At 32.5% G+C, this 12,622-nt stretch overlaps 1 protein-coding gene and 1 pseudogene across 7 annotated transcripts in view; one reads left to right on the top strand and one right to left on the bottom strand.

Annotated features, from left to right (window-relative positions):
* Positions 1–12,622, bottom strand: part of LRFN5 (leucine rich repeat and fibronectin type III domain containing 5) — a 274,320-nt gene that overhangs the window by 112,701 nt on the left and 148,997 nt on the right. The window contains exon 1 of one of the 7 annotated variants that reach the window (XM_064365827.1): positions 8,737–8,754. The exons of the other annotated variants lie outside the window; for them this stretch is intronic. The gene's annotated coding sequence lies outside the window, so the exon portion shown is untranslated. Of the gene's footprint in view, positions 1–8,736; positions 8,755–12,622 lie in introns of those variants that run through there. 7 annotated transcript variants of the gene reach the window in all.
* On the top strand, positions 11,106–11,690 carry LOC105728823 (small ribosomal subunit protein eS7-like; annotated as a pseudogene).

The following is a 12,622-nucleotide window of genomic DNA, read 5'->3' as shown; positions in this document are numbered from 1 at the left end:
AGTTGAGATGGAATAATCCTCTTAATGGAAACACAGTATCATCAAAGACACTTTTATCAGTAAAAACTGAACAGTTAATCAGTGATACTGTTATCAGGAAACATTTCTAAAAATGACATGATTGTGACAAAAACTATCAACCTAAGTACTTTCAGGTCTTGAAATTTTTACTTCCTGTATCAGAAATGAGTAAATATTTGGTGCAAAGTTAAGGGAAATAAATAGCAGTCTACTTTGATAAAATACATCATATGGAAAAAATTGAGTCATTGTTACCTATTACTTCCTATTAATCATACTTTTTTATCAGACATAATCGGTCACTCCTTAGAAGCAAGTACATTCATTACGCTCAGAAGACAGATAGCTAACTATATCTGAAATCTTCCACTGATGCTGACTGATCCTCTGCATTTGTAGGGAAAAGGATACCACAGCAGATCTTCTATCACCTTGCCTCCAGGTTATTGTTGATGTATTTATTTTATAATCCACAGTGCACTAAGCATCAAAACTATAATTTCAATAAAATAAGAATAGTTTCCAAAAGACTTTTTTTTAAAAAAAAAAAGTTAATCAGATTAGTATTTTAAGGAAAAAACAATATACAGGTGATTTGGGTTTATCATGCTAAAATTTTTAACATAAATAAACACTATCTTTAATCACCAAATAGCATAGCCACAAAATATATAGAGTAAAACTCTGTCATACTATGAGGAGAAATAGGTAAATCCAAAACAATAGCTGGATATTTTAACACATATATCTCTGTTACTGATAGATTAAAAAGAAAAAAGCCATTAAATATATAAAGGATATAGTCACATAATTAATAGCTGAAGGTATAGTACATAATACCCAACAATTATACGATAGTCATATCATATGCTAAAAGCTTATTTAAAAATTTGACTGAAACTAGTTCAAAAGGCATTGTCTAAACATATTTCAATCTGAAATAATAAAGGCCATGGTTCCCTACTGAAATGAATTAAGCTTTAAATTAGTAATAACTGTTAAAAGATAAGAAACTTTCCTAAATGATCCATTGAAAAATAAACTTCTTTTGTATAAATCAGAACATATTTTAAACTGAATGGTCATTAAATACTACATATCAATATTATGTATTGCAACTAAATCAGCCCTTAAAAGAAACAAAATTAGCCTTACCTGTATATTAAAGAAGACCAAACATTAATTAGCAGAAAAAAAATCATAAGAAGTTAGAAAAAAATACATTAAAATAAGTCATGGGAGTAACAGGAAGGAAATAACTTGATAAGAACTGAAATTAATTGAATAGAAAACAAACATACCCGAGAAAATATCAACAATGTCATTAGTGATACTTTTAAAGGACAAAACAAACAAATGGTTTATAAAACACTGGTGAGATTAAGAAAACAATAAGACTCAAACAGAAATTCCATCAGGAATGAAAAAGAGAACACTACCACAGAAAATGCAGATGCAATAATAAAGTTGATTATGCACAAGTAAATAACAATAAATTTTAAAATTTAGCTTTGAAGTATAAATTCCTAGAAAAAGTACCTCTCAAAACTAGGTTAAATGGTAATGGAAAACCTGAATAGTCCTTTAATTGTCAAAGAAATAGAATATATAATACTACATCTTCTACAATGAAAATTCCAGGCTAGGATGTCTTTTCTGTTAAATTTGACAAAGCTTTCAAAGAATAAATAATTTCAATTATAAACAAGCACTCCTAAAAAAAAAGTCAGAAAAAGGAAAAGTCCCCAGAGCATTTTATGAAGCAGCATAACCTTGAGAATAGAAAAAAGGATACTTCCTGAAAAATCACTCATAAACTCAGATGTAAATTGTTTATGAAAATATGAGAAAACCAGTCAAAAAATATAAAAAAAACCATATCCTCACCAATAAATATTTATCCCAGTAATACAGAGCCAGTTAAACATTATAAAATCATTATGTTTATCTTACTAGATGCAGAAAAAATGATGGGCAAAATTAAAATTAGAAAAGAACAGCACACATAATCCTAGATACAAATGAAGATTCTGTAGTGAAATAGAAGTGAGTGAGAGGCTAAGATGCAGAGCATATCTTTTGAGAGTCCCTTAGGTCTAGAAGAACAGTAAAGAGGAGTTTGGGACTTTCCAGGTAGAGTAACCTATGCAGAAATGCCAGAATCTTGACTGAAATAAAAATGGGCTACTCCAAAGGGTATGTGTGCATCACAAATAGGCTAGTCCTCAAAATGACTGATGTCTAGGTCTGTATCCATTAAATTCTAGTTAGATTCAAGTGAACAGCCTCCAGCTTACTTGCCCTTTTTTAGCAAAGGTAAAGTCTCCATGTGATCTAATCTACTAAGTATTATCCATATACTGAAATTATTTCCATAATTTTTCATATCTCATAGTTGGAACAAATTTTTTACAAAAATCAATGAAATGAAAGGTAACATTTGACTGCATAGAAAGAAGTAATGGATGTAATACCAAAACATGTAAAAGACAAGAAAATATTTAACTTATCACTTACCAGACATGGACTTTAAAATAAATTTGATTAATATAAGCTAGAAATTAAATGACAAATTTAGAATGCTGGAAGAAAATATAACATATTTAGAAATTTCAAACATCAATTATTAGAACTCAGATTTTAAACTCAATAAATGGGTTCAGTAGGAGATTAGATATTTTTAAAGAAAAATTATCTCTAGATGGATTAAAGATTTAAACATAAGGCCTAACACCATAAACACTCTAGCAGAAAAACTAGGCAATACCATCCAGGACATAGGCATGGGCAAAGACTTAATGACTAAAACACCAAAAGCAATGGCAACAAAAGCCAAAATAGACATATGGGATCTAATTAAATTTAAGAGCTTCTGCACAGCAAAAACAAAAAAAAACAAAAACAAAAAAAACTATCAATAGAGTACCCCAGCAACCAATAGAAAGGGAAAAAATTTTTGCAATCTACTCATAAGACAAAGGGCTAATATAATACCCAGAATCTACAAAGAAATAAAACAGATTTATAAGAAAAAAACAAGTCCATCAAAAAGTGGGCAAGGGATATGAACAGACACTTCTCAAAAGAAGACATTTATGCAGCCAACAAACATGTGAAAAAAAGCTCATCATCACTGGTCATTAGAAAAATGCAAATCAAAACCACATTGAGATCCCATCTCATGCCAGTTAGAATGGAGATCATTAAAAAATCAGGAGACAACAGATGGATGCTGGAGAGGATGTGGAGAAATAGCAACACTTTTACACTGTTGGTGGGAGTGTAAATAAGTTCAACCATTGTGGAAGACAGTGTGGTGATTCTGAAAGAATCTAGAAATAGAAATACCATTTGACCCAGCAATCCCATTACTGGGTTTATGATATGCCCAAAGGATTATAAACCATTCTATTGTAAAGACACATGCACATGTCTGTTTATTGCAGCACTGTTCATAATAGCAAAGACTTGGAACCAACCAAATGCCCATCAATGATAGACTAGATAAAGAAAATGTGGCACATATACACTATGGAATACTATTGCAGCCATAAAAAAAGGTGAGTTCATGTCCTTCACAGGGACATGGATGAATCTGGAAACCACCATTCTTAAAAAACTGACACAAGAACAGAAAACTAAACACATGTTCTCACTTATAAGTGGGTGTTGAACAATGAGAACACACAGACACAGGGAGAGGAACATCACACACTGGGACCTGGCGGGTGGGGGGGCTACAGGAAGAATATCGGGGGTGGGGAGATTGGGGAGGAATAGCATTAGGAGAAACACCTAATGTAGATGATGGGGCAATGGATGCAGCAAACCACTACCATGGCACATGTATACCTACGTAACAAACCTGCACGATCTGCATATGTACCCCAGAACTTAAAGTATAATAAAAAAAAAAAAAAGGAAAATAGTATAGGAGAAAAAAATAATTTTTTCTCAACTCTTACAAGTTCTTAGTTGGAACAGACTTCTGTAATTCCATGTTAACTAGAGAAAAGAAAACAGAAGTATATTAAGGTGTATATTTCACTTATGTGCACATGGGAAATACCCGGGAAATGAATAATTCTAAAAAAGTTGTCCTTGAATTATAGCTTAGGTATCATCTCAAACAAAGAACAGTTAATTATTAGAAAAGGCACAAGTCGAAGAAAAGGACTTTGAGTATCTAGAGACAATAAATCGTTAAAAAGCAAATAAACAGTAGATAAAGGCTAGTTAGTAAAATATGTTAAAGTAGATTCCTTTGGTGCTATCTCCAAGTAAACAGCTGTCTATAGTTGTTTTCAGGGATTACTCTTTGTTCTCCTTGGAGGTGAAAGGAGATGGAATGTCTTTTGTCTTTTTAAATTTATACCCCTCTTTTACGTAAATAAAGGAAAGACAGAGAGCTGTCCTGCTTCTGCTTCTTCCCAATTGCATTCAACTTGAAACAATACTTATGCCATATTCGGGCCTCACACAATTGGGAGAAAATAATGCAGATGAAACTTTAAGAAGAATAAGAATAAAAAAACAGAAATGAGAATTAAAAGATCAGAGGAACATGGTGAATGAATCTGCCATACATGTAATTGAAGTGGCAGAAGAATTAACTTCCATGTAATGGAAAAAATCAATATTCAAAGATATAGTGAACAGCACTTAAAGCTGTTAGGCGGTATCGTGAAATAGATTCAACTAAGTCTATGAATTGTAGCACAATAAATTAAATAATATAACTCTGCTTGGGCTCACATAATAAAATACCACAGACTGAGCAGCTCATACAACATAAATTTATTTGTATTTTCTCACAGTTCTGGAGGCTGAAAAACCAAGAACAGGGTGCTGGTAGGGTTGAGTTCTGGTGAGGGCTCTTTTCCTGGTTTGCAGACAGCTGCCTTCTCACTATATTCTCACATGGTAGAAGGAGAGACAAAGCAAGCTCTCTGGTATCTTTTCTTATAAGGGCAACAATTCCATCAGTAGAGTCCACCCTCCAGACTTCATCTAACCTGAATTACCTCCCAAAGGGCACAGGTCCAAACATCATCACACTGGGGGTTAGGGTTTCCACATACGGGTTTGGAGGAGACATAAACATTCAGTACAGAATGTGTTGTGTCATTAAAAAATAAAATAAAAAACTGATGAAAAACTACAAAGAGAAAATACAAATAGCAATAGAAAAAAAGTTATATTCCTTCAAAGACAAAACAAATAAAAAACATAAACTAGACAACAAGGAAATGAAATGAAGTATTTATGAAGTTATAATGCCATACCCAGTAAAATATACTTTGAAAATCAAGGTAAAAATAGAGAGTTCTGCTTCTACCTATGTGAAGAGACTGATCTACCTATCCCATTTCTCAAGCCACTAGAAAAAATAGACCAAAAGTGCTATATATTTCAAACATGAGACAAAAATTGACACAGAATTATAATTGCTAAAAAAAAGAGTAGCAATGACATTATCCCTAAAACTCCTTCAATTTTCTGTTTGGAGGCAGTTTTCAGGTCGTATTAAAGCACAGGAAGGAGTGACTCAAATAGAATCTAGAAGTTTGGTTTGGTTGGGTGAATAATGATCAGAGTTCAGAGAGCTGCAGATATCAGAGAGGAGGAAGATGCATAGAGAGAGCTCCTAAGATCTGCACAGGAGTCCCCTGAATGCAGCAACCAATAACTTAAAATTCATTATGTCTGGTATCCAGCTAAAATTACCAGGAATGCAAAAAAGCAAGAAAATATTACCCCATTTAGAAGAAGTCAATCAATAGAAGAAAATGCAGAAATGAAAATGATAATAGAATTAGCAAATGAAGATACTAAGATAGCTTTAAAGATACTCCACATGATCAAAAATTTAGAGGAATTCATGACCATGATGAGGAAGGAGATGAAATATGTATAAAACATATCAAATAAAACCTGGAGATATAAGAAATTCAATATACAAAATAAAATAGTATTTATAGCAGATTAGACACTGTTGAAGAATGGTTTGAAGAACGTCAAAACTTAGTGACAGAAACTGCCTAAAATAAAGTACAAATATACTAACTACAAAACAATGAAATGAACAAAAACAAAAATGAAGAAAAAGGGAAGGTATGGTGCATCAGTGTCCTGTGAGACATTAGGGCAGTTTAACATATGTCACTGGAATCCTAGAAAAATAAGGACATGAAGAAAGAAATTTGAAGCATCAATGGCTAAAATTTCCAAAGATGATTTTTAAAAAAGCATAACCCCATAAGATGCAAAATGTTCAACAAATCCCAAGCAAAAGGAATCTTAAAAACTACACCAAGCCATAGTATAATCAACTTTCTGCAAAGAAACAGACAAAAAAAGTTAAAAAGAGGAAAGTCAAACACAGCTAGAAAAACATACACACTACTTATAGAAGAACATAGGTAAGTCTGGATGTACGCTGTTTTCAGAAACTATTTAAGAAAGAAGACAGTTGAAAAACATCTTTAAAGTACTGAAAGAAAAAAGATTAAATTAGTGTATATAAAAATAATTCTAAATTAAATACTTTTTGAAAAAACAAAAACCAAGAAATTCATCACCTATGGACTTATGCTACTGGAAATGTTAAAAGAACTTTTTTAGGCAAAAGAAATATGAAAACAGAATGAAGTCACAGAAATGATAAATATCTCCTGGGTAATATTTTCCCCATTGTCTGCCTCTTTAAAATGTGATTGCCTATTTAAAATAAAAATAATAACCCTATCAGAATGAATGTAAAGTGTTTGAATCATTCCAAAGCCACCTCCATCCCATCCATGGAAAAATCATCTTCCATGAAATCAGTCCCTGGTACCAAAAAGTTTGAGAACTGCTGCCAAATATGATATGGTATAATAACATTTAAAGGTAAGCTTTGGTAAGGTAAAGGTTTATAAATACTGGAGCAAAATAAAAAAATAAATAAAGAAGTGTAAGTATATAATCCAACAGAGAAAATAAAATATAACCATAAAAATATTCAATTATTTTAAAGAATGCAAGAAAAGAGGAGAAAAATGAACCAAAGATATAGGGACAAATAAAACAAAAATAACAAAATGGAAAATTAAAACCAATCATCTCAATAATTGCATGAATTATAAGTGATCTGTACACTGCAATGAAAAGGCAGAAACTATCAAATTGAATAAAATAGCAAGATCTAACAATATGTCCACTAAAAGAAAGACACTTTAAACTAAAAAGTGCAAATAATATAAAATAATGATAGAGCTACCTTATTCAAATAAGACTCAAAACAAAGCTAGAGTGGCTATATTCATATTATTTGAAATAGATTTCAAAAGAAAGAATATTTTCAGAGATTAAGAGATGTATTTCATGATGATCAATAGGTCAGTTTCTTCTAGAGAACATGGTAATACTAAATGTGCATTTAACTATTAAAGAGGCTTCAAAATATATTTAGACAGATGAAGAAAAAATGAAAACATTTTCAGATAAACAAAAGTAAAAACTATGTCAGCAGTCTACCTACCTACAATAAAGGAAATTTCAAAGAGAGTCCTTCAGATGAAGAAAATAATAAGCAACAGAAGAAAGACATAGAAGAAGGAATAAAGGGCAACATGAGTATGAGGGTTAACTTAAATGACTACTGTGTTTCTAAAAGAAAAGAAAGAAAATTTTAAAAAGGTCATGAAAACCCAGGAAAATTTGGAAATACAACAATGTTGGAGAATTGGCACTATCCTATATCAACATTTATTATAAAGATACACTAATTATAAGCGTGGTGTAGATACAAATGTAACAAAATACAGTCATTTAATAAAATGTCAAAAACCACTACCTTCATTCACTTCACTGCTATACTCTGACACATTCGGAATATATCAAGTATCTATTATAAATAATTTTAAATAAAAGTGGTAGAGCATAGCAGTGGTGTAAAAAATATTTGGCATTGATAGAATTCTAGATCAATTAGTTATTGATTAAGAAAAAGTCTTAAATCCTACACAGCTCCTTATATATAAGCCAATGTTTATGGACATGAAAATATGAAAGGTAAAATAAGCTTATGGAAAGTAGCGTTAAATAGTATATTCATGATTTGGAGACTATGAAACTTTTCTTATAACACAAAAATCATAAACTGAAAGTTAGAAAAAGATTAATAAATGGTACTACATTAAAAGTAAGAACCTCTATTAATCAAAAATAACTATTATGATACTAAAAGAGTAATCTTCAGAATAATACATGACAATGATATTTATAACATGTATAATTTACAAAGGAGTTATGTAAAGAATATATAAGGAACTTTTAAATTAGTGAAAAAATAACAGAATCCCTTTTGTTAAAGCATGTGTAAAAAGTTTTAAAGAGGTACTGCACTACAAAGATATCTAAAAGGACAAGCAGCATGCAAAAAATTACTGGAGTTCATCAGTCATTAGTGAAACTGACAGCCATATTAGTCAAAATTAAAACCTCTAAACTACCAACCAGAATGGCCACCAAAAATGATTGATAAGGTTTTAGCTGAAACACGTAAAATAATTTGGATGCTGTCATTTAAGGCCTTACAATAATAAAAAGCCAAACAAAATACCAGTGACTTTTCATAGACCCATCAGAGAAATGAAGATACAAGAAAAACTGCCAATATGAAATCCGGAGACTCAGGCACATCCAGATAGATATAGAAGACATCCTACTTACCTGAAGCAGTAGCTGCTAGAGTCACACAAAAGAATATTTATATGGAAGTTTTGGTGATTTGCTGAAAGATGAGACTGAGAGTGAGAAAGGCTTAGAGGGTGTAGTTAGAAAGTATCCCCCTATATTCTTGTATTTTACTCCATAAACCCACCATAATCTCATAGACAAGAAAAATCCCCACATGCTTCTGGCAGGGAAAGGGGAAAAGTAACCATTCTGAAATATACCCAGATTTTTCTCCACAAGGAAGTCCTATTTGCCAAAGGAAATGATTTTACCAGACCTTGTACCATCTCCGAGAAAGGATTTCCACCCACTTGAGCCAACATTAGACTTCCTGATTCATCTAATAGAAACACAAAAAACAAAAAAGCTATATCACCACAGGATCACTTGTAAAGGTTATAGCCAAGAGATATAGCTCACTAAAAGACAGATTCAGTCACAAGATTGCAGAAGACTCCTATCCCACATTACTACCATTGCAACAAGGCTCCAATGTAGTAAGAAAGGATTTCAGGTGAAAGAGCTGTAAGACACAGACACTTTCTGAGGAGAAATACTTAGAGAAGTCCAACAGTAAGAAGAAAGATAAAAGTAAGTACACTAAAACAATTTACAATCTCTGGCACCTTCAAATAGAGCAAATGCTAAACAATGTCCATCTCCAGCCAAATTAACATAAATCCTCAAATTAAAAGCCTATTTAATTCAATTCTATCACCCAATGCCACATGTCTGAAGTTCAACAAAAAATTTCAAGGTATCGCAACAGGCAAGTAAAACAGTTTAAAGAGACAAAGCAAACATCACAACAAGATGCAGATATGACTCAGGTTTTACAGTTATCAAAGAGGGCATTTAAAATAACTATGATTAATATGTTAAGAGCTCTAAAAAAGACATTATGCAAGAGCAGATGACAATGTAAACAGAGAAATGGCAACTATAAGAAAGAATCAAAAGAAAGGTTAAAAATTAAAATATTATAACAGAAAGGAAAAATGACTTGTTGGGCTCAACAGTAAACTGGTCTAAGGAAAGACTTACCAAGTTTGAGAGATGTCAGTAGAAACTCCCCAAATTAAAATACCAGAGGAAAAAAAAAAGATTTAAAAAAATAATAAAGAACAGAATATCCAAGGGCTGTAAAACAATTTCAAAAGTTTAAACATTCAAAATGTTTGAAACAATAAAAGGAAAAGACAAGGATAATGGAGTAGAGAAATATTTGAAATAATAATGGCCAAGGATTTTTAAAAATTAAAGACAAACACTAACCTACAGATCCAGGAAGCTCAGAGAAACATCACACAGTACAAATGCCAAAAATCATACAATTAGACAATATTTAAATTAGAAAGTGAAAATCTTCAGACAAATCAGAAGGGAAAAGCACTTTACTTACAGAGCAAGGATATGAATTGCATTGGGCTTCTCATCAGGATTCATGTAACAACAACAACAACAAAAATGCAGAACAGAATACATAAAATGCAACATTTTTTCCTCCAAAAAGCAAAAAATAAAAAATAGGGCTTTCTCAAATAAAATAAAAACGTAAGATCCCCCTCCCCCTCTCCCTTCCCCTCCTCCTCCTCCTCCTCCCTCCCCCTCTCCTTTTCCTTTCTTTTGAGACAGGGTCTCACTACAGTGGCATGATCATGGCTCACTGCAGTCTCAAACTCCCATGCTCAAGTGATCCTACCACATCAGCCTCCCTCGTAGCCGGGTCTATAGGCAGGTGCCATACATCCTGCTATTTTTATTATTATTATTATTTGAAGAAATTAGGTCTCACTTCCTTGCCCAGGCTGGTTTTGATCTCCTGAGCTCAAGCAATCCTACTGTTTCAGCCTCCCAAAGTGCTGTGCTTACATGCATGAACCACCACACTCGTCCTTTGAACTAAGGAAATTCCTCACAAGCACACATGCCCTGCAAAAAATGTTAAAAATGTTGTTTCAGGAGAAAAAAAAAATGATAAGTCAGAGTCTCAATTGGCATAAAGAAAGTGAGGAAGAAAAAGTAAAGTCTAAGGTTGGCTCAAGTGGGTGGAAATCCTTTCTCGGAAATGGTACAAGGTCGGGTAAAATATTTTCCCTATTCTTAAAACTAAAGGGATAAAGAAATACAGAGCATACTAACACTAATCAAAAGAAAGCTGAAGTAGCTGTATCAATTTCAGACAAAGCTGACCTCAGAGCAATACAAGTTATTAAAAATAGAGAGGAACATTTAGTAAAGAGAAGTGTCAATTCTTCAGGAAGACATAACAATCCTTAGCATAAATTCATGGAAGAGAGCAATAAAAGATGTGAGGCAGATTTGGGTCTTTTCCTAAGCCGGCACTCACCAAGAAGAAAGCCATGTTCGGTTCTAGCGCCAAGATCGTGAAGCCCAATGGCGAGAAGCCAGATGAGTTCGAGTCCGGCATCTCCCAGGCTCTTCTGGAGCTAGGGATGAACTCGGACCTCAAGGCTCAGCTCAGGGAGCTGAATATTATGGCAGCCAAGGAAATTGAAGTTGGTGGTGGTCGGAAAGCTATCATAATCTTTGTTCCCGTTCCTCAACTAAAATATTTCCAGAAATTCCAAGTCGGGCTAGTACGCGAATTGGAGAAAAAGTTCAGTGGGAAGCATGTTGCCTTTATTGCTCAGAGGAGAATTCTGCCTAAGCCAACTTGAAAAAGCCATACAAAAAATAAGCAAAAGCATCTCAGGAGCCATACTTTGACAGCTGTGCATGATGCAATCCTTGAGGAGTTGATCTTCCCAAGCGAAATTGTGGGCAAGAGAATCCTCATGAAACTGAATGGCAGCTGTCTCATAAAGGTTCATTTGGACAAAGCACAGCAGAACAATGTGGAACACAAGGTTGAAACTTTTTCTGGTGTCTATAAGAAGCCCACAGGCAAGGATGTTAATTTTGAATTCCCAGAGTTTCAATTGTAAACAAAATGACTAAATAAGAAATATATTCACAGTTAAAAAAAAAAAAAAAGATGTGCGGCAAAAACTCACAGAAATGCAAAGGGAAGTATATAAGGATAGAAAAAATATTATGTTCTTAGATGATTACGGAAATAAATGTAATTAAATTAATGACAAAGATAGCTTAAAAATATGAAAACATTTGGAATCAGAAATATACTTCTAAATAATGCACAAGTCAAAGTCTCAAGAAAACTTAAAAAAATTTTGAAATAAAACTTAAAACATAACAAAAGCAGTGAGATACAGTAAAAGCACTGCTTATGGGGACATTTATAGCATTTAATGCATATATTAGAAAATATATAAATTCAATAATCTTTCTACTTTTAGGAGCCTAGAGAAAAATAAGCAACATAAACATAAACAAAGCTGAAGAAAATTAACAGTAATAATTAAGCAGAGTACAATAAATGGAAAACAAGAAAATCTAGTGTTTGAAAAGATCAGTAACATTTATAAACTTCTAGCCAGAATAACCAAGAAAAGAAAAAGAGATAATTACTATATCAGAAATGAAAGAGGAGTTGACATTACTGATTCAATTTGTATTTGAATGACAATAAAATAATATTATGAATAAATCTATGCAGACAAATTTGATAAACTGGAAATAATGGATCAATTCCTTGAAATAAAACTACTGAAACTCACACCAAGAGAGTCAGATAATCTGAATATCCCTTTATCTGTTAATGAATATTGAGTTAATGATAAATGTTTCATGAATAACTTAAAAAAATACACCATGCCCAGACTATTCCACTTGCAAATTCTACAAAACATGTAAGGGGAAATTATATTGGTTCTCTACAAATTCTAACAGAAACAGAAGTCAAGGAATCACTTCTTAACTCATTCTATGTGGACAGCATTAGCCCAATAATAAAAAC

The sequence above is a fragment of the Aotus nancymaae genome, unplaced genomic scaffold, assembly GCF_030222135.1.
Source record: "Aotus nancymaae isolate 86718 unplaced genomic scaffold, 86718_ANA_hifiasm-v0.15.2.pri h1tg000062l, whole genome shotgun sequence".
In the NCBI taxonomy this organism is placed as follows: Eukaryota; Metazoa; Chordata; class Mammalia; order Primates; family Aotidae; genus Aotus; species Aotus nancymaae.
Note: the sequence above shows the minus strand (reverse complement) of the source record. Positions and strands in the feature narration are given on the sequence as shown.